The sequence below is a fragment of the Neophocaena asiaeorientalis genome, unplaced genomic scaffold (assembly GCF_003031525.2).
Source record: "Neophocaena asiaeorientalis asiaeorientalis breed wild unplaced genomic scaffold, Neophocaena_asiaeorientalis_V1.1 scaffold42, whole genome shotgun sequence".
NCBI classification, from domain to species: Eukaryota; Metazoa; Chordata; class Mammalia; order Artiodactyla; family Phocoenidae; genus Neophocaena; species Neophocaena asiaeorientalis.
Window position 1 is genome coordinate 782,458 of NW_020172633.1, and position 26,762 is coordinate 809,219.

Sequence of the window (26,762 nt, forward strand, 5' to 3'; positions counted from 1 at the left end):
GGTCTCACTACCTAAGGAGAAGAATATGGCTTAGTGATTAAGCACACGAAGTCTGTATTCAGAGTGTCTGAATCCAAGCTGTAATTCTTCCACTTATTCTGTGACCTTAGGAAGGTAACAGACCCTCTTTATTGCCTTGATTTACCCATTAGCAAATAGGTATATAAGAGTTGTGAGAAATAAATGCATGAGAAGCAATTACTACTCTGTCAGTGGATGGGAGGCCCACAACAGTTGTGGATTATTATTATTATTTTTTTTTGCGGTACGCGGGCCTCTCACTGTCGTGGCCTCTCCCGTTGCGGAGCACAGGCTCCGGACGCGCAGGCTCAGCGGCCATGGCTCACGGGCCCAGCCGCTCCGCGACATGTGGGATCTTCCCGGACCGGGGCACGAACCCGTGTCCCCTGCATCGGCAGGCGGACTCTCAACCACTGCGCCACCAGGGAAGCCCATGGATTATTACTGTTATTAGTCATAGAATTTAGAACCATTGTTTTATATCACCTTTCCTAAAAGTGATTTTTTTTGACAGTAGAAGCTTCAGAAATTTCTTATTTGTTTTAGATGTAGTCTTGTAAGCTCTTTGGGAATTATTTATCACTGTTTATATATAGGTACAGCTATGTCTATAAAAAGATGAATATTACTTGGTTTCAAAACCTAGAATATCTGTGGATGATTTTACTTTTATTTATCATCTGTCTTTTATCTATCTATCCATCCATCCATCCATCCAATAAATATTTGATAAGTGCCTTCCATGGGCCCTGCGCTGGTGAAATAAAGATAAACAATGCACATCATCTGCCTTTAATGATCTCTCCTTCTCTGATAGGAGAGACAGATAGACAGGCAATTACAATCCTGAGTGTTAAGTACTAGGAGACGGCCATGCTTGGGGTGATAAAAATGGGCACAGAGGATGAGTTTCAATGCCTTGAAGGTCAGGGAAGGCATTCAGTTTTCCTAATAATGATCAGTTTATTTTAAAGGAATTGTTTTTTAGTTGACCTTAGCCAGAAATTACCTTAGATAAATGAATTCATAGCCTCATAGAAAACACTTAGGGCAAACCTGGCTTCGTTCAAAGCTGGAAGAGAGAAACTTCTTTTTTAATCTCCTGGCTATTTTACTTTGGGGAGCAGAACACACTGTTTATGGCTACTTTGCTGCCTCTCAGTCCTGTTTTCCAAAAAGGTGTTGGTGTATTTTATATAGCTGAGTTGAATAAATCCCAGTACTTGCCACTGTCATTTACTGCATGTGAAGCTGACTTGTCCTCTCGATCACAAAATAATTTCACTAGGGAAAGTTTTCATCCCACTTTTATATTTCAGAAATAAATCATCCTTTTTGCACAAAACATGTACAAAGCTGTAAAATTTTGACTACGCATTAATAATTATTTTAAATCCTATATTATTTTATAGTATGGCCATAGGAATCTTTTTCTTTTCCAGATCTTTTATTTTTACCTAGTAAAATGGGTCACTTGTCATATAGAATCTTTACAGTTTTGAATTTAGAAAGCTGTGTGTTTTTATCATGTTGGGTGTGCTTGCTAATGCAAAATGTTTAGACACCTGTGCTCTGATTTTTCTTTTATTCAATGTCCCCAGAAACAAGAAATCATATTATCTTATCACTGGGAATTTACAGGGTACTTAATGTATCAGTGAGTCAGTAACAAATCCAATTTAAATGAAAGAAAGAAAGAATGGAAACATTGCAAAACCCCTGAAAATCATTGCTCCTGGCACATTCAGCCATGGCATTAAATTTAGGACTGACAGGACATTTCCATGGGCGCAAGCACAACAAACAACCGCATAGGCTGCTGACGATGAGGCTGGCCAACTTCACTCTTGATTGTTTTTTAACCCTTTTTAAGAAATGTCCTTGAACTACTTCAAATAATGAGGAACTAAGCAACATGCTCACTCTTTACTTATGAACCAGAAAACCAGGAGACCAATCAGCTTTGGAAATGTAATCATTAAAACACACAAACATGGCTGTTTGGATAGAAGGAGCCATTTTGTATGGAAGAGTTGAAATCCCTTCCTTATTTTTGAAGACTATCGATAAAGCTTTCTAAAGAAAGCCTTTCCCGACGCCTCCATGACTGTAATTCAGCCTTGATGAAACCAAAAGTGAAAGCAGAAGGCTAAGTGCTCCATCTAGAGTACAAAGGAGCCAAGCTTAAAAAACCGGAAGGGATCCTTTAGAAAGACTTTTTCAGAAATACGCTTCCTATGAGAAATAGATGGTACAAAGATAAAACACTATTTCCATTGCCTGTAAACTCAGAAATTGCTTTTTGTTAATTGTATTAGAATCAATTAGAATTCTCAGAATTGCTTGCTTTCTTAAGCAATTTTTAGAAATTGCTTGCAAACTTGTTCTGTTTCTCAAATTCATCAATCCAATCATATATAGCATTTTGATAATTCAGCCAGTACCCTAGATGCATTAGAAAATTTGTTCAGGTCACCTGAAAATATCGAAAAAGTAAATGTGGCATCAGTTTCTTAATTATTGTTTAACACAATATGTTAAAAATCTTTATCTTCCATTATTAATGCGGCATCGGCTGGGTTTCAAATACTGAGTATCATAGATAGCATCTCCCATATTTGTCCGCCAGAAGGCCATACTCATAAAATGTTTGTATTTTGTTAACATTAATATTCATTTTTCCTTTCTTCCCAAGGCAATAGTCAGAGATTTATCATTTACTACTAAGCTCATGACATCACATTTCAGGACCTCTCACTCTTATGGAGTGTCATTGAAAGGCCATAGACGTTTATAGAGAGTCTTACTAAATAAAAGTAGAGTTGAGGATACATTTCCATTGGCTTTAGTGCAATATACTTAGTTGGTTCACAGTCTTTTTTATTTGTAGTTAACTAATATTGTGCTGGTGTAGTAATATTCTTATCCTCCAATATGCTGATACCCTGCAGCAGAAACGTTTGGATAATAGAGGAGAAGCAGAAGCAGAAGTTTGTCCATGGCAAATTCTTCCAAATTGTACAGCTCACAAATATGATATTTATCAGGGATTGTCTCAAATTTGAAATTTGAGACAATCATAAAAATGTACATTGACATTACCAAACAAGTTTAGAACTGAAAGAAATGTTTTAAAATTATCATTATAAATAAATGTCCATTACTCATGCTAGAGGAAAAACTAAGTTACCTATTAAAAAAGCACTGTTGTATAAAGAGGTAATCAAAGAGCACATAGCCCCCAAAATGTAAGAAATAAAAATACTATAGAGGTGTATCAGGTCATTAATTAATAAAATGTGTTATTTTGATTTTTGGTATTATTTATTTCTTAACTTTTAAAAATTTATATTTCGTTGTGATTTTGTTTCACTCTAAATATTATTCGCTTTGTATGTAATTTTGTATTCCTTTTAAAAAAATAAATGTTAACATTTAATTTAGAAAAAAATCTGAACAATGAAAAGCAAAATTTAAAAATTTAAGACTATCTCTATTGCTTCAGCAGGTCGAGAGCAATTTCCCCTTTTATTGCATGCTTTCTCAATATTCATTTTTCCTTATATTTTCATAAAGCTCCTTAAAACTACTGTTTTTCACTCACAGATATAGAGAACAGACTAGTGGTTACCAGTGGAGAGAGGGAAGGGGGAGAGGCAATACAGGGGGAGGGAATTAAGTGGTAAACTCTTACGTATAAGATAAGCTACAAGGACATATTGTGTAACAGAGGGAATTTTATAACTATAAATGGAGTATAACCTTTAAAAATTGTGAATCGGGCTTCCTTGGTGGCGCAGTGGTTGAGAGTCCGCCTGCCCATGTAGGGAACACGGGTTCATGCCCCAGTCCGGGAAGATCCCACATGCCGCGGAGCGGCTGGGCCCGTGAGCCATGGCCGCTGAGCCTGCGCGTCCGGAGCCTGTGCTCCGCAAGGGGAGAGGCCGCAAAAGTGAGAGGCCCGCGTACCGCAAAAAAAAAAAAATAAATAAATTGTGAATCACTATATTGTACGCCTATAACTTATATAATATTGTACGTCAACTATACTTTAATTTAAAAAAAAGACTATTGCCCTTCATATTCTTTTAAGCATATAAACACACACACACACACACACACACACACACACACACACAGGTTTCTTCTGCCTTTGTACTTGTTTTCTTAAAAGGGGCACCCAACCCATCCATCTCTGTCAATAATTCTTACAGTATCTGGAAATTCAGTTTACAAGGAGTGAAATAGCTTCTATCTTATTTTCTCTTTTTTTATGAAGGTTACCTTTAGCCATTTCATTCTTTATTGCATTTTATGAGAAAACTAGACTTCAAACTCCCCAGAAATCAATCTAACTTTTTGTTAATAGATACATTATGAAAAGAAGTCGTGGAGACAATAGTTTTCCAAATAGGTTCCCTGCAAATTTTCCCTCTCCATAAGTAAAGAACCAGGATTCCTTTTTTTCTAAAATTGGTTCATGATTTGGGGAAGACTCCTTCTAGAAGGAACGAAGTATTTCTGATAACCAGAGATTCTTTCTGAAAAAGAGTTTTATGCTAAAAACAAAAAAGATTCTTAAACTTTGAGTCTCTGTAGTCTTGAATCAATATAAGTTGGTAAGGAGGTCTACAGGAGGCTGTACTTTTGAAATTTGACTGGTGGTCTCTATTATGAGAGTTGCAAGTGATTTTTGAAATATATGAAGTGACATTCAGAGGATGGCAATGGTGGTGACAGATGGAATGATCTTGTAAGACAAAAAAATGGATTGTGAATGTTGAATTTAAAAAAACAGCTACAAGATTTTCTACAAACCAAAGTCCTCTGCGAGCTCTAATTCCTCTCTGTGCCTAGCTAGCACAGAATCAGGTTCAACTGGAATCCTAGAAGGCACAGTACGTGCCATCTTTCATCAACATAAATAATTAACTGAAGAAGGGCATGCAATATTCATAGTGGGAAATTATTAAAGGAGATTGCAGGAGGGGAGAAAATATCTAAAAATTGAAGAAAAAGGTATCATTCAGCTTATGGCAATTCCTTTCTTTATTTATATAATTAATTGAAAAAGAAATCTTTTCCTTTTGCGCCAATGACAAATGGTGGGTGTGCTAGTTAGCAGAACACTTAAGACTCTATTTGATGCCTGATTTGAAACAATACGGACTTCCATGGTTCTGGTGCATTCTGGCAAGAGGTAGGCCTCTGGAGCGGGGAAAGTGGGAGTCACATTCTGCTTTTTTACTTTAAGCTGCTTCCAATTGTTATTTTAGGAGTCGGAGCAATTGTTCAGTTTAATGTCACAACCTGCAAATGATTTATGCTATTGGAGGTTTTCACTTTTGTGGGAAGGGATGCTGGTGACGGGTTCTAGAAAATCTATTGAATAAATAAATATTTCCATGCAGATGTTGCTTTTCTGCCCCTAGCCAATACCAGCTGCAAGGCACAGAGCTTAGCATTACTGGTAGTGATATTAATTAGCATCACAAATTAGCATCTGTTGAAGAGTGTCCATGAGATGATAAACAACTGTTAGTTATGCTATGCAAAGTGACTAAAAATAAGTCAAAAGAATAACACTTCTGTGATGTCATTTCTCTTGTCAGATGCACAGCGTCTATTCCCAGATGTTCCCGTTTGTAGGAGGAAAAAAATGGATTTCTTTCCTTGCTTCTTAAAACCTGTTCGTAGGAGACCCTGAGAGCTTTAGTCCTTCCAAAAGCAAAAGATGGATGACTTTCAAGCCCAGGAGCCTTATTGGGATTTCTGAGGAAATGAAAGGTGCTTTGATGGGAGGCTGAACTAAGGCTACCAGGTGTAGCTCTTTAGAGCTAGTTAAACCGCTCATCTTGCTGAAGAGGAGATTTCAGGGGGAGCTCTAAAAGACTGCATTGTTCAGGTGTGGCCCCAAGAACAATGATGTACAAATTAGCTGTGTCCCATCACTCAGAAAAACTTATCATCATCAGACTCTGACATTACCTCTCCTGCCCTCTTTCCTTTTAGCTTAGAAAGTAGAATAGGATTGAGACAAAGGAAGAGAAGCTCAGGGATCTGACACCAATTTCTCAAAAGGAAAATGGGGTTATTTTTTGGGGAAAAAATACTATAGTTTAAAACCATATTTACTATAGATATCAGTTATATTTTAAAGCATTTAAAAGTGAAATCCTTTAACTCTTCTTAACACCTAGAAATTTGTATATGAGCATTTCTTAATCATAATGCTTTCTTCCTCTTTTGTTATTATAGACAAATGTTAATCACAATGGAATCTATAAATGTCAATTAAACATGATACTTTACCCCAAATGGAAGTTATACTATAGAGTATATTCGATGAACAACACATGAAATAATTTGGGCATTACTGGAAATGGCATTAAATTATTAGGCATCAACAATGCTGTTGTATACCTTGGGCCTGCATTTTAGTAGGGAAACATCTCATGCATTGGAATTACCAGAGAATGAGTTGCCCAGAATAGAATCTTTTGGCTAAGTTTTACAACTGTATTTCCAAAAATTATCTCACACTTTCAAGGTAACCCTAAAACTTTAAGATTATAATTTGAGAATGAAATTAAGAAAAACACTCTGTGTAATGACTAAGGTTAGACAACTATAAACATAATCTATCCAAATTGACAATCTATATGTGAGTACTGAGGACTTTTGAAGACACCCAGATTCTATTCATGGCTATCTTTTATTCATGGAGTTATTCACTCATCAAATATTCATTAAGCCTCTAACATGTTCCAGGCATTTCATTAGGCATCTTACAAAAGAATGGCTGTATTTTTTTCTAAAGTTTTAGCTTATCAATAGCATTTCACCCAGTCTGCAGAAATGCTGAGTTAACCCAGGGTGGAAAGTTATCAGGTTGGTTGGAAATAGTAAGACAATGAATAAGAAATTTACCAGTATATTTCCAAGGTTCTTAAAAGAACAAGGGCCTCTGCCTTTCAATGCAGTTATTCAGCACACTTAGCTGGCAAAATAAGAATAGTAACCAAAAGTTAACACTTGTTTAGTAGAAACTGTGTGCTAAATGCTTTATGTGCATTAGTTTATTCAATCCTCAAATTAGTCTTGCAAAGTTACAGTCTTCACTTTTTGAGTGAGGAAACTGAGACTTCTAAAGGTTAATTAATTTGCTCAAGAACACATAAATAAAGTCTGAAACTAGAATTTCAATTCAAGTCTTTTTGACTTCAAAGCCCAGGACTTCTATACATAATGGAAAAATATTTAGGTGTTTATAATAGTTTGATGATATTAGCCATTAACCATCCTTTAACTCTTGCTCCATGTTTTCCCAACATTGTCTTCTGATTTACTTAGAAATTCCATTAAATATTTTCCTTGCAGGAAGATGATAGTCCACCAATGATTTTGACTGGTTGATTCCCCTTGGACATTATATATTTTAAAAATTGTGATCAAATGATTTTGCAGCAGAACAAACCTACCTAAGGAGGCAAAAGACCTGTACTCTGAAAACTATAAGATGATGATGAAAGAAATTGAAGATGACACAAACAGATGGAAAGATATACCATGTCCTTGGATTGGGAGAATCAATATTGCCAAAATGATTACACTATCCAAGGTAATCTACAGATTAAATGCAATCCTTATCAAATCACCAATGGCATTTTTTGCAGATCTAGAACAAAAAAATCTTAAAATTTGTGTGGAAACTGAAAGACCCTGAATAGCCAAAGCAATCTTTTTATTTTTTTTTGCGGTACGCGGGCCTCTCACTGTTGTGGCCTCTCCCGTTGTGGAGCACAGGCTCCGGACGCGCAGGCTCAGTGGCCATGGCTCACAGGCCCAGCCTCTCTGCGGCATGTGGGATCTTCCCGGACCGGGGCACGAACCCGTGTCCCCTGCATCGGCAAGCAGACTCTCAACCACTGCACCACCAGGGAAGCCCCAGAGCAATCTTGAGAAAGAAAAACAGAGCTGGAGCAATCAGGCTCCCTGACTTCAGACTACACTATAAAGCTACAGTAATCAAAACAGTATGGTACTGGCACAAAGGCAGACTTATAGACCAGTGGAACAGGATAGAAAGCCCAGAAATAAACCAACACACCTATGGTCAATTAATCTACAACAGTGGAGGCAAGAATATACAATGGAGAAGACAGTCTATTCAATAAGTGGTGCTGGGAAAACTGGACAGCTACATGTAAAAGAATGAAATTAGAACATTCTCTAACACCATACACAAAAATAAACTCAAAATAGATTAAAGACCTAAATGTAAGGCCAGACACTTAGAGAAACTCTAAGAGGAAACTCTTAGAGGAAAACATAGGCAGAACACTCTATGACATAAATTGTAGCAATATCTTTTTGGATCCACCTCCTAAAGTAATGAAAACAAAAACAAAAATAAACATGAGATCTAATGCAACTTAAAAGCTTTTGCACAGCAAAGAAACCATAAACAAAATGAAAAGACAACTCACAGAATGGAAGAAAATATTTGCAAATGAAGCAACCAACAAGAGATTAATCTCCAAAATATACAAACAGCTCATGCAGCTCAATATCAAAACAAAAACTCACACACACACACACACAAAACAAAACAAAAGCCACCCAATCAAAAAATGGACAGAAGATCTAAATAGACATTTCTCCAAAGAAGTCATATGGATGGTCAAAAAGCACATGAAAAGAGGATCAATGTTATTAATTATTAGAAAAATGCAAGTCAAAACTACAATGAGGTATCACCTCACACCAGTCAGAATGTCCATCATCAAAAAGTCTACAAACAATAAATGCTGGAGACAGTGTGGAGAAACACTGTTGGTGGGAATGTAAGTTGGTACAACCACTATGGAGAATAGTATGGAGGTTCCTTAAAAATACTAAAAATAGAGCTACCATATGATCCAGCAATCTCACTCTTGGGCATATATCTGTGGAAAACCATACTTCAAAAAGATACATGCACCCCAACTTTCATTGCAGCACTATTTACAATAGACAAGACATGGAATCAACCTAAATGTCCATTGACAGATGAATGGATAAAGATGTGGTACATATATACAATGGAATAGTACTCAGCCATAAAAATAGAATGAAATAATGCCATTTTCAGCAACGTGGATGGACCTAGATATTATAATACTAAGTGAATTAAGTCAGATAAAGACAAGTATCATATGATACCACTTATATGTGGAATCTAACAAATGATACAAATGAACTTATTTACAAAACAGAAACAGATTCTCAGACTTAGAAAACAAACTTATGATTACCAAAGGGAAATGTGGGGGGGGGGAGGGATAAATTAAGAGGTTCGGATTAACATATACATACTACTATATCTAAAATAATCAACAAGGATCTACTGTATAGCACCGGGAACTTTATTCAATACTCTGTAGTAAACCATATGGGAAAAGAATCCAAAAAAGAATAGATACATGTATATGTATAACTAAATCACTTTGCTGTACACCTGAAACTAACACAACATTGTAAATCAACTATACTCCAATAAAAAATAAAAATTTAAAAATACAATACAAAATAAAAAAAAATTAATAAGAATTCTTGGCCATTTATGTGGGAAAAAAAAAGATTTTGCATTGTAATTTATACTGTCTCCTCTTGTGAATTTGGTTAATATGAGTTTGCCCCTCCAATACAAAGATCACTTCTGAATACATTTACATATGGACATTTTTGGTCTATAGAACTCAGGACCAGATCCTAGACCAAGGTATTTTTGGCATCTAAGCAAAATCTCTACTTTACCATTTTTACTCTCAGAAATAATGCAGTAGTGTTTGTTTTTTTTTTTTTAAATAATCACAAACCTACAGAAAAGTTTCAAGTTCAGTCCAAAGAAGGTTTTTTTCTGAATCGTTTGAGGGTAAATTGTCACCATGATGCGTTTAACCACCAAATACTCTAGATCATTCTCTTATATAACACGATTAACAATCAAATGATCATAATCAGGAAAGTAACATTACTACCATAGAATGCTCAGACCAAATTCACATTTATCCTTTTATCTCAATAATGTCAGTTACAGCAAAAAAGGATCCAGTCCAGAATCAGGCTTAGCATTACATTATCATGGCTGTTTAGTCTTCATGATTCTAGATCAGTTCTTTCATTTTCCCTTGACTTTCATGTCCTTGACTTTCTAGAAGGCTGTAGGCCTAACTGTTTTGTGGGATGTCCCTTATGGGGTCTTCCTCACGATGTGATTCAGTTTTGCATATTGATAATGTACAAGTGATGCTTCTTCCTCTCAGTGTGTTCTATCAGATGGAATGTGACTTCTCTATGTCCTATTTCTGGTGACGCAAACTTTGATCACTTTATAATGGTAATGCCTATCAGGTTTCTCCTTTGTGAAATTGTTCTGTGAGTAAATAATTTGAGAAAAGGTAAATATCCCTCCTTCGCCAAACCATTTATTTATAATTTATTTATACTAGTATGGACTCATGCATTCTTACTTCAGTCAGTGGGTTACAATCTTTACTATTATTATTTAATTTGATGCTCAACTTCTCGAAGATTTGATCAATGGGAGCCCCTTCAGTCTGGCTACTGTGTCCTTTTGATGTATCTCCATAATTCCTTGAGCACTTAATTTGTGTCAGAACACGATGTTCCCAGCTCATCTTGTATTTTTTCTGCCATAGCATGGAAAGACAACATCCAAATAGCCAACAGGTACATAGAAAGGTGCTCAACATCACTAGTCATCAGGAAAATGCACATAAAAACCACAATCACCTCACTCTTTTTAGAATGGCTGTAATCAAAAAGATAAGCATTAATAAGCATTGGTGAGGGTGTAGAGAAAAGGGAACTCTTGTGCACTGTTGGTGGAATATAAATTGGTTCAGCCTTTATAGAAAACATTATGGAAGTTCATCCAAAAATTTAAAATTGTAACTACCACATATTCCAGCAGTTTTGCTTCTGACCATATATCCCAAAGAAATAAAATCAATATCTTAAAGAGATATCTGCAGTCCCACGTTCATTTCAGCATTATTCACAATAGCCAAGGTATGGATACAACATAAGCGTCCACTGACGGATGGATATAGAAATCGTTATATGTATTTATATACAGTGCAATATTATTGTCATAAAAAAGAAGGAAATCTTGTCACGTACGAAAATGTGGATGGACCTTGAGGATATTAGCTAAGTGAGATAAGTCAGAGAAGGACAAATACTACATGGTATCACTTATATGTGGAATCTAAAATAACTGAACTCATAGAAACGGAGAGTCGATTGGTATTTACCAGGGGTGGGAGGAGAAATGGATGAAGGTAGTCAAAGGTTACAAAATTCCAGCTTTAAAATGTAATGTATAGCACAGTGATATAGTCAAGAATACTGTATTGTATATTTCAAAGTTGCTAAGAGAGTACACCCTAAAAGTTCTCACCACCCACAAAAAATTGTAACTACGTGAGGTGATAGATGTGTTAACGAACTTTACTGTGGCAATCATTTGCATATATACATATTGCAAATCATTTCATTGTACATCTTAAACCTACACAATATTACATGTCAATTATATCTCAATAAAGCTGGAATAAAAAGAAAACATCAACAACAAAAAGAAATCGTGAACTGCATTGTGGCAGGTATGTAACATTTATGGCGTTTATTGTTCTTCGATAATGAACATCAATAAATTTTTGCTGAAGTTAGTCTTTCTCAATATAATGGCTGTTTAACTGATGGCAGTTGTCTTATTGGAAACTCTAACACATTAGGAAGTGTTCAATCTGGAAAAAAGTAAATCATGTTCCTGTGTACAACATGCATAAATATATGCACACACACAGAGAGTCGTACATAAATACGTCATTTTACTTACATAAGAAAATGACTCAGATGCTCTGAGTGTAAACAAATCAAGGAGCTAAGTAAATTAATTACTTTGGAAAATTGTACTATAATGTTTGGGCAACCAACTTTAACTTGTGTGCAGAATTAGGATTCACTGCTTGACTCTGGAAAATTTAAGCCTGAGAGGAAGCAAAAAAAACATCCGGGGAAAAACACCTGCCTTGCATGTGGGTCCAAGTAGAGGAGTAGGGCTTGTTAATCAGTAAGCATAATCATTTTCAAAAATCCTTCAACCTTCTGCATCAAATTCCTAGGGCTTCCACAATAAATACCACAAAAACTGGGTAGCTTAAAACAACAGAAACTTATTCTCACAGTTCTGAAGGCTAGAAGTATGAATTCAAGGTGTTGGTGGGGTCATGCTCTCTCTGAAAACTGTAAGGAAAAATCCTTCATTGCCGTTTTCTAGCTTCTAGTCGTTGCTAGCAACCCTGGCATTCCTTGGCTTATGGACACATCACTCCAAAATCTGTTTCCATCTTCACAGGGCCTTCTTCCTTGTGTGTCTGTGTGTCTCCGAATCTCTTATGAAAACACCAATCACTGGATTTAGGGCCCACCCTACGCCAGTACGACCTCATCTTAACTAATTACATTTGCAAAGATCCTATTTCCAAATAAGGTCACATTCTGAGGTTTTAGGTACACAGGGATTCTGGGGGGTCACTATCCAACCAGAACATATTCCCCTCCTGTCTGGGGGCACATTCACATTTAGCTTCCCAGTTTTTCACCCTACACAATGTATTGATACATTTTACCCATGAAGCAGTTCGTGGGTAGCATTTCACTCTGAAGTGGCTCCCACAGTGTGGACCCCGCCAGTGACGTGGTGCTGAATGTCAGTTTCCTCCTCCCAGGACACATCCACTTCAGCTAAGAACCAATTTATTTTGGAAGCTGGAATGCAGAATTTCTCCAACTTTGTACTATCAAGAGATGCTTTCATTTTGTTTCTTCATGGGCTCCCTGTTTTAAAAAATATTTTGTTCATCAAAGAAATTGTAATTATTAACTAATTAATTCAATTTCTCATGAAATTAATTAGAGATCATTTAATATAAGTCCTATAAACAAGGAAACTTGACACTTAGACTATATAGATTTGCTATACATACATGGATACACGCATGATTTTAGGTAGGCATTTTGAAATTCTGGAGATAATCAACATGCCATTATAACTATATCTGTTGACTTTCAAGGTACAAATCACTATTTTAAGGATTCATTATAAAGACTGCAGACTTGTGAAAATAGCATAAATCTTCCATCTACTTCAAATGGAAGGCATTCACTTAAACACAGTTTACGTCTTATCATCTGTTCTTAATGAATATCATAGTTAAGGTCTGCTGCCTAAGTAACGATATATCAGATAGAAATCAGATGTGGAAAAACTTTACTTTCTCCAGATCTGAGATGGAAAGGTGGGAGGGTGGATAGAGAAAGGTGCAAGGAATTCAAAAATCTGTTGAAAAATGTAATAGCAAAGAATTTGTCTAGACATTTTGATTTAGAATATCTATAGATCTATAGATCTATATATATACTCTCTATATATTTTTGATAATGCTAACATTATAGATGTAAAAGGCAGGTATTAGTTACCATAATTTCACAGAGAGAAAAGTGCAGCTTGTTGGGGTTAAGACAGGGGTCCCCAACCCCCTGTCCGTGGCCTGTTAGGAACCGGGCCGCACGCAGGAGGTGAGCGGCAGGCGAGGAGTGAAGCTTCATCTGCCACATCGCCATCGCCATTACCGCCTGAACCATCTCCCCTCCCTCCCCGGAGAAATTGTTTTCAATGGAAACCAGTCCCTGGCGCCAAAATGTTTGAGGATCACTGGGTTAAGATCACTCACCCCTTGACCAGCTGAAGAGTACACAGCAGCATTTGACGCTACAAGGTCAAAATAGGAGCACAGAGCTGAAATTTAAAAAAATTTAGGTTCTAATTTCAGCAGCTATCTTCTGACCTTTGACATCTATAAACGGATGTGAAACTATTTGCCCTACTTCTCTTGACGGCTGAGAGAAGGAAGCAGACACAGAAATATGAAACAAGGATGAGACATCTTATGGGCCATAAGAGAAGAAAGAGTGTGTACACGGATGACAACTTTGAGATTCTCATAAGGAACACCTCGCAATTGTGTTTCCTGAGATTCCCGTTTCCTTTAATAACAAATTCACCCTCTTCAACTTTAAATAGCTTTTGTTGTTTTTGTTTCATGTGCTCAACATACTCTGTTCCAAAGACTAAAGTTTATAGTCTAGTGGGGAAGACTATAAAACAAGTAATTTCTCCAAAGTATGATAAGAGTAGGGGAACCACCCAAGAACCCTGTATTAAGGTGCCTTTGTTCATTTGTCTTTCAGCATCTTTTACTTCCAGATCCATTCAAGCTCAGTATTCAGCAGGGATCCTGAATGGCGTAGGAGAGGCTTTCTGTGAACTCAGGTGGTTGGAAGAGAAAGGCATCGAAACAGAAGGCTCCTGTTAACTCCCTCCCAATTCAGCAGAGTTGGAAGGGACTTGTTGTCCCCTTTTTCCAAGCCTCCAGTGTCTTTTCTTGTTTACTTCCTTTGTATATGAAGTATTGCCATTGGCTTTCTCTTGGAAGATATTTGGGAAAGTCAAAAATAAATCCTTTGCTTTCAAGTTTTTTAAACCTCTTTTATTTCAGGAGGAAGGAAGCAGGAATATGTATATATCACACTTGTGTAAAGGTGAAATGCACCTGAAATATATTATAGTTTTTTTTATCATTAGGCATATTGTCAAAATGTTATTGCCCTGGAATTTAGACATGACAGAGCACAGTGGATGGACGAAACCCATCTGCACAAAAGGCACCATATTAAACGGTTCTGAATCAAGGCTCTCTTGCCAACAATAAAAAAATGACAATTTTATGTGAGGCATAAAGCGACTAAGAAACAAAGCTGTAATCATGGGATTATCAGCAAATAAACTTCCTTGGATTTATAGAGCCATAGATCTGCTGGGTACCATCCATGTGGTAAGTTAAAAAAAAAAAAAGAATTCATGTGAATTTATATAAAATTTCACATTGTGATGAATGATTTATTACAACTTTATTTGTATTAACCCAGATGGTGCACAATTTGGATATGTAACCCTGTGTATTCGATCTGTTAGGCAGCGGTGACTGTGTGCCAGGATGACATTCCACTCCAGAAGATCCCTGCCAACACGAATAAAGAAGGAAATGACATCTTACTTGTTGGAGTAAAGAAACTGCAGTGCAAACAATAAAAACAATCGAGCAATCAGAGAAGCAATTAAGTAGGAAGAATTCATTCTAAATGACTGACCACAGTGGACCCATAAGCCATGACCACTCCATGTCACCCAGACAAAAAGAAACTTTGTTTGAAATGATCATTCTTCAAGTTTCTGCTTTACAAGTCTTTTTATAACCAGCTGTCTTTCAACTATTTATTACCAGAAAATACCAGAGTGATTTAATCTCTTTGTTGGTATCCTAACTGACTCTCAACTTTGGCTCAGGAGAAATTATTCTGGGCAATTCCGTTTCAAATTTTTACTCATAAAGTTACAGAAATGAAAGGATCCATTTCTCTAGATCCTTTATATATTTTTAAGAACTATACCTAGAGTTTCAAGGTGTCTGTGGACCCACTTGAGTAGATTTAAAAGTTTTTGTGCATTTTTCTCCTGAGAGAGTTTAGAACAATAAAGGCCAATCTTGATGGGTGTCAGTTTCTCCACATAAAACATGAGTTGGTTACAATTATCAACAAAGGTTTTTGTGGGGCTTAAGTACTTGGAGAGTTTTCTCACATGGAGAGCTTTTCTGTTCTTAAGAGTGACAGTAAAAGTATCCTTGAAAAAAAGGTAACAAAATTGCTGAATCAAGATTTAATTAATCGATCAAGTATAACATGCTAATTTAACTGAATTAAATAGATAGCATCCATCAGCAAGTTAAAAAAAAAACCTAAATGTGAAGGGTAAGACATTTAGAGAATAACAACGTGTTTATGTTCACGTGTTTTATGTTAAATAAATGAAATCTGTCAACCCAGTCTAAGAATGAAAAGTATGAAAAAAGGAACCTTTCCTGTAGGGAGCATTTTTCTCATTCTGAAATATTGATCCATCCACTTATCTTGATTATTCTACCTTAGAAGTAGGCTGGGTCATTCTGGCCAATTAAAAATAAAAGCAATTTGTTGAAGGAAATTCAAGTTAATCTAAAATAGCCTTTCAGTAAAACAGGGATGGAAATAACGTGAAAACTGCTTATAAAGTTTGGCATCTGGATATTCAACATAAAAAAGATACATACAGAATAATGAAAATGTTCAAAAGATTAAAGATATATGCACAATGATGAAAATAAGCCCAAAGAGATTTCCAATTTTTCTTCCATTAGTTTATTAGTGTTTCCATAACAAATTATCGCAAATGTGATGTCTTAAAACAATGGAGATTTATTCTCTCACAATTCTGGAGGCGAAAATCTGAGATCAAGGCATCCGTAGGGCTGTGCTCCCTCTGAGGGCTCTAGGGAAAAGTCTGTTCTTTACCTCTTCCACCTTCTGGTGGCCCCAGGCATTCCTTGGCTTGTATGCTACTCCAATGTCTGCCTACCCCTGGCTTCAAATGATCTTCTTTTCTGTGTGTTCCTTCCTGCCTCTCATAAAGAAAATCTCATTGGGTTAGGGGCCCACCATAATTTAACAAGAGCTCATCTCTATCCATAATTTAATCACATCTGCAAAGACCCTATTTCCAACCAAGGTCATATTCTGAAGTCCTAGGTAGACATGACTATTTGGGGGACACTATTCAACCTACCACAATGGTATTTCAGTTTTTCATGAATCAAATGGCTCTCTGAGCTAACTAGCACAATAATTAGAGAGAGACGAAACCCATTTTCTTCTTCTTCAAGCTTGCATAACTCCAACTGGCTATTGAATCTATAGCCTAGACTGCTTTGAGATTTTTGTTGTTGTTAAAAACTAAGCTGAAGTGTATGTGGTCGCACACTATCATCTTGCACAGCAAAGGACTGCTTTGCACACATGAGCTATTATCTGTGCTGCTACCCTGGTGGATCGTCTTACTGCCCATGACCTTTCTGATCCATTTCAGCAAAGCTAAGGCATTTCAAAACTTTGCATATACTTTCTACAAGCAACTCAAGTGGTTTAGGAATCAGGCACTAAATTCACTTCCTATAAGAAGAAGTTTCTAATTTTTTCTTAAGGGTAACGATCTGAAAAATATTAGATGTTAGATCACAGAACGTACTTTTATTTTGGAGGGATATTTTATTGATAGGAACTTCAAGGAATATCTAACTTGCAAAAGTAACACAACTCACAAAGCTATGTTGTAGAATTCAATAAGTCTATAATTAAGAAATCCTTTACTGAAATATTTACAGTTGATGGTTGACATATTCAAAGTTGTGGAAATCTGGAGAAAAGTGTACATTACATCATAATTATTCATATAATGTCTACATGTATGATGTTCACAGAGAAACATAAGGGGAAATAAGTGCATCTAAGAGTGCACTTACACATGTTCCCTAACAAAGAGACATATGTAGAGAACAATGATGAATCTTGAATCTAATCTAAATCTTGCTTTTTACTTAAAGAATGTTCTGGATAACTTCTCTTAATGTACCAATCCCAGCTAGCAAAGTGCCTACGTATATAAAAGACAGTGGGAAGAAGTTCTTCAGAATTATGGGTATTTCTGCCTATCTCTGTTAAAACACCTTCCATCCACAAGTTAATTTATTTCCATGTCCCTAAAACATTGATGACTGCCCATTTATTTTGTCCTTATAGATCTTTATAGGCCTATTTACCCGTAATAAGAAGTAAAGAACACTAGTTTGAAAAGTTACATGCACCCTGATGTTCATAGCAGCATTATTTAGAATTGCCAAGATATGGAAACAACCTAAGTGTCCACTGACAGATGAATGGATAAAGAAGATGTGGTATATGTATTTATATACAGTGGAATATTACTCAACCATAATAAAGAATGAAAATTTGCTATTTATAGCAATGTGGATGGACTTGGAGTGCATTATATGTGGAATCTAAAAAATACAACAAACTACTGAATATAACAAAAAAGAAGCAGACTCACAGATACAGAGAACAAACTAGTGGTTACCAGTGGGAAGGGGGAGAAATATAGGGATGAGGGAGTGGGAGGTACAAACTCTTGGGTGTAAGATGGGCTCAAGGGTGTACTGTACACCACGGGGAATAGAGCCAATATTTTGTAATAACTGTAATTGGAAAATAACCTTTAAAAATTGTATAAAAAATTTTAAGTAAAGAATAATGAGAAATACAGGTTTTATTTACCTATTCATCTGTATATATCATGAGAGACAGATATATTAATCCAGTGTAGGTGGGCAACTGGCTATCTTGAGTTTTATAGTTAAGTTAGCCACTAAGACTTAAATTTCATCTTTAAAATGGAGTGTTTTTTTCCTATACAGAAATATAAAACTATTTGAATGTATTTTGAATAAATTAAAACTAAATTCAATAATATCCAGGACTTCCCTGGTGGTCCAGTGGTTGAGACCTGTGCCCCCGGCAGTGGGTACGGGCTCAATCCCTGGTTGGGGAAGTTCCACATGCCGCACAGTGCAGCCAAAAGAAAAGTGATAATACACACACACACACACACACACACACACACACATATTGAAGAGCTAATGGAATGATAACACTAAATAGGATTTCGGATATAACAATACATGAAGCAGACATATGCGAGCTTAAAAACATCAGAAAAACTTTAGTGACTTAAATTTCAAAAAGTTTTATATATAAAAGTTATAAAACCATAATTCAAAAAGAGTCATGTACCCCAATGTTCATTGCAGCACTATTTACAATAGCCAGGACATGGAAGCAACCTAAGTGTCCATCGACAGATGAATGGATGAAAAAATGTGGCACATATATACAATGGAATATTACTCAGCCATAAAAAGAAACCAAATTGAGTTATCTGTAATGAGGTGGATGGACCGAGAGTCTGTCATACAGAGTGAAGTAAGTCAGAAACAGAAAAACAAATACCGTATGGTAACACATATACATGGAATTTAAAAAAAACACCAAAAAACGGTTCTGATGAACCTAGGGGCAGGACAGGAATAAAGACATAGACAAAGAGAATAGACTTGATGACATGGGGAGGGGGAAGGGTAAGCTGGGAAGAAGTGAGAGAGTAGCATTGACATATATACACTACCAAATGTAAAATGGATAGCTAGTGGGAAGCAGCTGCATAGCACAGGGAGATCAGCTCGGTGCTTTGCGACCACCTCGAGGGGTGGGATATGGAGGGTGGGAGGGAGATGCAAGAGGGAGGGGATATGGGGATATATGTATACATATAGCTGATTCACTTTGTTATACAGCAGCAACTAACACAACAATGTAAAGCAATTATACTCCAATAAAGATGTTAAAATAAATAAATAAATAAAACAAAATGCAAAAAAAACCTTCAATAAATGCAATTTTTCAATGGTTCAGGCAAGCCTACCACTCTCTTTTTCTCCAATATTTCCTTTACATGTATCAGCGATTCACATCTATCTTTACAACCCACTTATCTTATTTTGATAGAATATTGGAATCTCAGGGTTTGGAGGTCTTCAATTCCCCTCTCTCCAGAATTCCCACAGAGTGGTTGTTCAGGTTGAGTTACTTGATCATTGTCAGTGATAGAGAACTCTACCTCTCAGGACAGATCCTTCCGTTTGCCCAAAGTTGATTATTAGAAAATGTTCCATAAGAAGCACAAAATGGGGACCATTTTCAACATCCTGGAGACGCTAACCAGAAACTTCATGGCTCTTATACATGGCATCTAGACTAAATGATTTAAGTTGACCAAGAGTGGAACCCAATATAGTGAAATATCTCCCTCGTTCTTTGTCCTACATTCCTATGAATAGATTAAGAAAAAAAATACACAGTTAATTGATTTTTAAATTTAATACACTAAAATTCACGTTTGTTGTAAAATTCTATGAGCACTAACAAATACATACAGTTCCATAATCACATCGTGATCAAAGTACAGAATGGTTTCATCAATTCCAAAACATGTCCTCTGGCTGCTTCTTTGCAGTCAATCTCTTCCCAGCCAGTAACCCATGGCAACCATTGATCGGTTCCCCCTACCTATAGTTTTGCCTTTTCTAGAGTATCACATAAATGAAATCATGTATTTGAAGCCTTTTGATTCTGGTTTTTTCACTTAGCATAATACATGTGAGATTCATCCACATTATTGAATGTCTGCTACTTTACTGTTTCGTAGTATTCCACTGTATGGATGTATCATAATTGTTTTTGTCCATTTACCAGTTGAAGTGAAATTGGGTTGTTTCCAGTTTGGGGCAATTACAAACAAAGCATCACATGCAGGTTTTTGTGTGAATATGTTTTCACTCCTCTTGAGTTAATACTTAGTGAGTTTAGAAAGGTCACAGGACATAAGTAAATTACAAAAATCAACTATATTTCTATATACCAGTAATGAACAATGTTATTGTAAATGTAACAGGCAGGACTACATGCAATAGCACCAAAAGTTGAAATGCTTACCTATATATCTAACTAAGTATGTACAGTATAGTATATTATGCTGAAAACTAAAATATCTCTGATGACGATACAGACCAGCTCCACAATCTGTTGAATTTTTACTGAATCTTTATTAAATTGAGAGACGTTATAGTCCTATGACATAAGCCAGACATATTTGTGAAAGTATCAATAACTCGAAATTAAATCCTTTGACACTGATGCTAGGAAGATAAAAGCAGGGACATATGGAAATAAATAAATCATTGAATGAGGACAAAAAAAGCTATTTATTCTGAGCTTGTTAAAGCAAAGGCGTCAACCACAATCATTTGCGTTTGGCAGAGACTCAAAGGCAGAGAGAGAAGTGGTGTGAGAAAAGGGAAGGTTTCAGGTATGTTCTGACTAGAGGCTGTTGTCATGGGAAAGCTAGAGGTTGGCTAACTAGAAACTGAACATCCTATGTGGTTGCTTTGGGGAGCATGTTTGGCTTTCTCTTGTTGGTCCTGAGTTGGAAGCAGGGCAAAAAAACAGGGAAGCTGGCAATCACTGCCTATGTCCTGATCGTTTCGGACCCATTGCTAAGAAATTATTGTTTGGCTTCCTGGGCTGGTTACTGAAGACGTTGTGAGTTAGAGTTCTATTGTTATATATGGTCTGGCCACTGTCTGTGTGTATATTCAATCTCTCAGATGGTATTCTTGGAAGAAGACACTGGAAATACTCTGGACATATGAATACTTCTCAACCAACTAAAGGTGCAGGGAAAGAATATTCTATGCATAAGACACAGCATATGCAAAAACAGAATCCTGTCTATGTCTTGAAGAATTATAAGTTCTACACACTATATAAATGGTGCCGTGGTGACGTTATGCGGTACATACATTATAAAATTTTAACCAAATCTACATTTTATTAGTATAAAGCACCCACATTTGCACATTTTTCTTTGTATTTTCCTCATTCTGAGATTGCTGCCAGGGGCTTCTACATTCTATTTTTATCCCCTCTACACATGGTTGATACTCTTATACTCTAACAATACTGTCATTCATTTGCATTCATAAAAGTCTTCACTCCTCTCCCCACACAGTAGATATTTAGTCCAGACAAAGCTAGCTCAACTGTCAAATTCTGAAAGAGCCTCTCTGCTTTACTTTTTGGAATTAGGTATACAATAATCAGTTCTATTGTACATTATCAAAAGCAAAATTTGATACCAAATTATGTGCCATTCTCTACAATGAAGGACAGTCATGAAAAATGCTGGTTAGAAGAATTATTTATTCTTCTAAAAGGGTAGAATGCTCATCATTTGGAGAGTTTAACAGTTGCCACTGCTTTTTTGCTATAGCTTTTGAGGTATTTCCACTTCGGGTTCTTTCCATGGCTAGTTAACCTTTTACTTTTGAAACTCTTGTGACTCTTAATTTTTTCTGCAGAGTCTAGGGATCTATTTAAAGTATCAGATAAGTAAATCAATAAAATGGCTTTCATCTTAAAGAGGACAGAAAATTATTTCCCACCATTATATGAAATTTGAAAGATACTTGATGATTTTTTTTTTTTTTTACAAAAGCTGTGTCACCCAAAGAGAGCAGTATGTCTTCTATTTCTGCTAACCCCGTTTTTTCCTTATTTACATTGCTTCCCAAGAACACCTTCCATGTTACCTTTGTAATAACTGCCTCCCTCTTTACTGTAGTCAGAAATATACAACATCCAATTTACGCTTAGATCATTTCCTTTAGGTTTACGTTGTCCCAGATCAACCCTAAAAGTGAAGGGACATTCTGACCTTGGGTGACTGGGATTCATACCCTTTTTCATTCTGCCCAAATTTCAGTCAGACATATATGCTGATTTTCTACAACAGTGTACAATCAAAGCTGTAGCTGAAATTTCCCAATGCGTACACGGGTAGTAATAGAGAAAATGAGTAGAACTTGCCTCTGTTATTAGATGTGGCTACTGTCAGATACTTGCCCCATGTTTAGGCTCCTCTACAGTGTACCTCTGTGCCCACCTCCTGGCATACTTCTAGGGCTGAGGCTGGGCCACCTCTGCAAATGGGCAACTTCTGTGTTTGCCTTTGGCTCAAATTTCAGGTCCAGCTCCTGGGGATTCTCCCTCCCTCCAGTTCAAGGCCCCACTATTAGTGTCTTTCCAGAGTGTCTGAAAGTGCTATTATTAAGTCCATTCAGGAAAATGGGAGGCTCCAACTGCGGGGATGTGATTTTCCCCCATGGCCCTTACAAAGACAGCAGTTAAAGGACGCGGTGCTTCAACATCAGTGCTTGCAGAGATAATCACTTTGTCAAGTGCATGAGGAGTATCAAGAGTTTGACAAAAATCCTACTGAATTCCACTTTGTGTTCCTTTTGGCAGCATGAAATGAAAGTCAGACTTCCCTGTCATCTTCCAGGTCTTATTACTGACCTCTGAGAACCTGCTTGAACAAGGACACGTATGTCTCCACATATAACAAGTAGTGTAGTTACTTGTACTACAAGATAACTTGCAGTTTCCTTATTATATAAACCTATAGTTTATAGGTTTGCAAGAGAACATGCAATCCTAAACGTGTATGCACCAAATAACAGAGCCACAAAATATGTGCTGCAAAAACTGATAGAACTGAAAAGAGCAACTGACAAATCCACAGTTATAGTTAGAGACTTCAATTTCTCCTTTGAGTTTTGATGGAAAAAACTAGACAAAATCAGCAAAATAAAAACGAACTCAACACCATCAACCTGCAGCACCTGATTGGCATTTATAGAATATTCCACACAAGAACGGCAAGACTACACATTCTTTCAATTGTCCACAGAACACGTACCAACATAGACTGCACCCTAAGCCATAAACAAACCTGAACAAACTTAAAAAAATTGAAATCATACAGTGTGTTCTGTAATCACAATGGAATCAAACTAGAAATCAATAACAAAAAAGATAACAGGAATATCTCCAACACTTGGAAACAAGACAGCACACGTAAATAATCCATGGGTCAAAGAGAAAGTCTCAGGGAAAGGTAAAAAATACATTAGAGAGAATAAAAATGAAAATACAACATATCAATATTTGTGGGACACAGCAAAAGCAGTGCTGAGAAGAAAATTTATAGCACAAATATATACACTAGAAAGACAAGAGGAAAGTCCTCAAATAAATAATCTGAGCTTCTGCTTCAAGAACCTAAAAAAAAAGTGCAAAATAAACTCAAAACAAGCAAAGGGGTGGAGATAATAAAGGCAACACTAGAAATCAATGAAATTGAAAACAACAGCAAAAAAATAAAAACAATGAAGCGAAGAGCTGGTTCTTTGAAAAGACTCTAAAATTGACAAACCTCTAGCAAGACTGACAAAGAAAAATAAGAGAAGACACAGATTAATAATATCAAGAATGAAACAGGAGATCTCACTAGACATTTTTCAGACATCAAAAGAATAATAAGGAAATGCTATTATAAAAATTAATAAACAGAAACCTCAGTTAAACAAAAGTTGAGAGACCAGAAGGGGGCACTCTCATGACCTGCGATCATAGCAGAGCCCAACAGGAAGAAGAAGCACTCCTCTTCTTTCCTGGCAAGGATTCAGCCAATGAAAAGCCACAGACTCTTTTCTGACTATACCCTCTGGACTTCCTTTTCCTCCCTGTAAAAGTGTTTTCCTTTCCTTGTGCAGGAACTTTCATGTGGCTCACAGTGGCTGCAGACTTCAAATTGTAATTCTCTGCTGACCCTGAATAAATCCATCTTTGTAGGAGAAATATCTGGCAGTCTATTTATTTCAGGTCAACATTTTGGTGGCCTGTATGGGAACCAGAGAAGACCCCCCACAGCTTTGGGGCTGGTGAGCAAAAAGGTGTGGTACCCACAATTGAGCCCACTGTTGCTCACTGCTTTCTCAGCAACCCCAGGGTTTGAAGGTACGTCTTTCTCCTGGATCCAAACTCACATCATCTTTGCATTTGAAGCTCTCCAGGCTTTACTTAAGATCTTTTTAAAGGTTTAGTCTCTTGATAGTACCCCTGTAACATTCCCACTTTACCAGGGAGAAAACCTAAGGGTAAGGGTGGACATTTGTTCAGGACCACAGAGCAATAAGTAACACTGTTATCCCTTGACACTCTGTTGTTTATTCCTAACTCATATGCTACTTACATCCGTTTCTACCTAAAGTAAATTCTTTACTGTAATTGATTTATGCCATGTCTTCTTTAGTATTCCTACTGATGAAGCTAGCCAATACCTTTTCACCTTTACTTGCGAAGAAAAATAATTCACCTGGACAGTAATGCCTCAGGGTTTTACTGAAGAGTCCTTCTTACTTCTCACAAATTCTAAAGGCTGATCTGGAGGATGCAAAGTTCCCTAGAGGTTCTAACTTGTTGCAATATGTAGAGGATTTGCTTCTTGCTTTTCTTCTCAAGCCTCTGCACAAGAAGACACTTGCTAAAGTTTTTCATCTTAAAGGGACTTAAGATCACCAAAGAAAAACTGCAGTGTGCCCAAACCCAGATTCAACATATAGGGCTTCTGAGATGAGAACAAGGACTACACCTAGATACAGACAGATTTCATGGGGTGAGTTTCCCAAAACCCAAAACTAAGTGCCAGCTGTGAGGTTTTCTCAGATTAGTTGGTTATTGTCAAAATTGAATTCCAGAGTTTGGTTCAAGACGGCGGAGTAGAAGGACGTGCGCTCACTCCCTCTTGTTAGAGCACCAGAATCACAACTAACTGCTGAAAAATCATCGACAGGAGGACACTGGAACTCACCAAAAAAGATACCCCACATCCAAAGACAAAGGAGAAGCCACAGTGAGATGGTACGAGGGGCACAATGACAATAAAATCAAATCCCATAACCGCTGGGTGGGTGACTCACAAAGTGGAGAACACGTATACCACAGAAGTCCACCCACTGCAGTGAAGGTTCTGAGCCCCACGTCAGGCTTCCCAAACTGGGGGTCCTGCAACGGGAGGAGGAATTCCTAGAGAATCAGACTTTGACGGCTAGTGGGATTTGACTGCAGGACTTTGACAGGACTGGGGGAAACAGAGACTCCACTCTTGGAGGACACACACAAAGTAGTGTGTACATCAGAACCCAGGGGAAGGAGCAGTGACCCCAGGGAGACTGAACCAGACCTACCTGCTAGTGTTGGAGGGTCTCCTGCAGAGGCGGGGGGTGGCTGTGGCTCAATGTGGGGACAAGTACACTGGCAGCAGAAGTTCTGGGAAGTACTCCTTGGTGTCAGCCCTCCTGGAGCCCACCATTAGCCCCACCAAAGGGCCTGTAGGCTCCAGTGCTGGGTCGCCTCAGGCCAAACAACCAACAAGGAGGGATCTCAGCCCCACCCATCAGCAGACAAGTGGATTAAAGTTTTACTGAGCTCTGCACACCAGAGCAACACCCAGCTCTACCCACCACCAGTCCCTTCCATGAGGAAGATTGCACAAGCCTCTTAGATAGCCTCATCCACCAGAGGGCAGAGAGCAGAAGGAAGAAGAATTACAATCCTGCAGCCTGTGGAACGAAAACCATTCACAGAATATTAGACAAAAAGAAAAGGCAGAGGACTATGTACCAGATGAAGGAACAAAATAACCCCCCCGCAAAAAAAGTAAATGAAATAGAGATAGGCAACATTCCAGAAAAAGAGTTCAGAATAATGATAGTGAAGATGATACAGGACCGTGGAAAAAGAATGAAGGCAAAGATTGAGAAGATGGAAGAAATGTTTAACGAAGACCTAGAAGAATTAAAGAACGAACAAACAGAGATGAACAATACAATAACTGAAATGAAAAATACACTAGAAGGAATCAAAAACAGAATAACTGAGGCAGAAGAATGGATAAGTGGCCTGTATGACAAAATGGTGGAATTCTCTACTGTGGAACAGAATAAAGAAAGAATGAAAGAAATGAAGACAGCATAAGAGACAACATTAAACCCACCAACACTGACCTTATAGGGGTCCCAGAAAGAGAAGAGAGAGGGAAAGGACCCGAGAAATTATTTGAAGAGACTATAGTCGAAAACTTCCTTAAATGGGAAAGGAAATAGCCACCCAAGTCCAGGAAGTGCAGAGAGTCCCAGGCAGGATAAACCCAAGGAGAAACACGC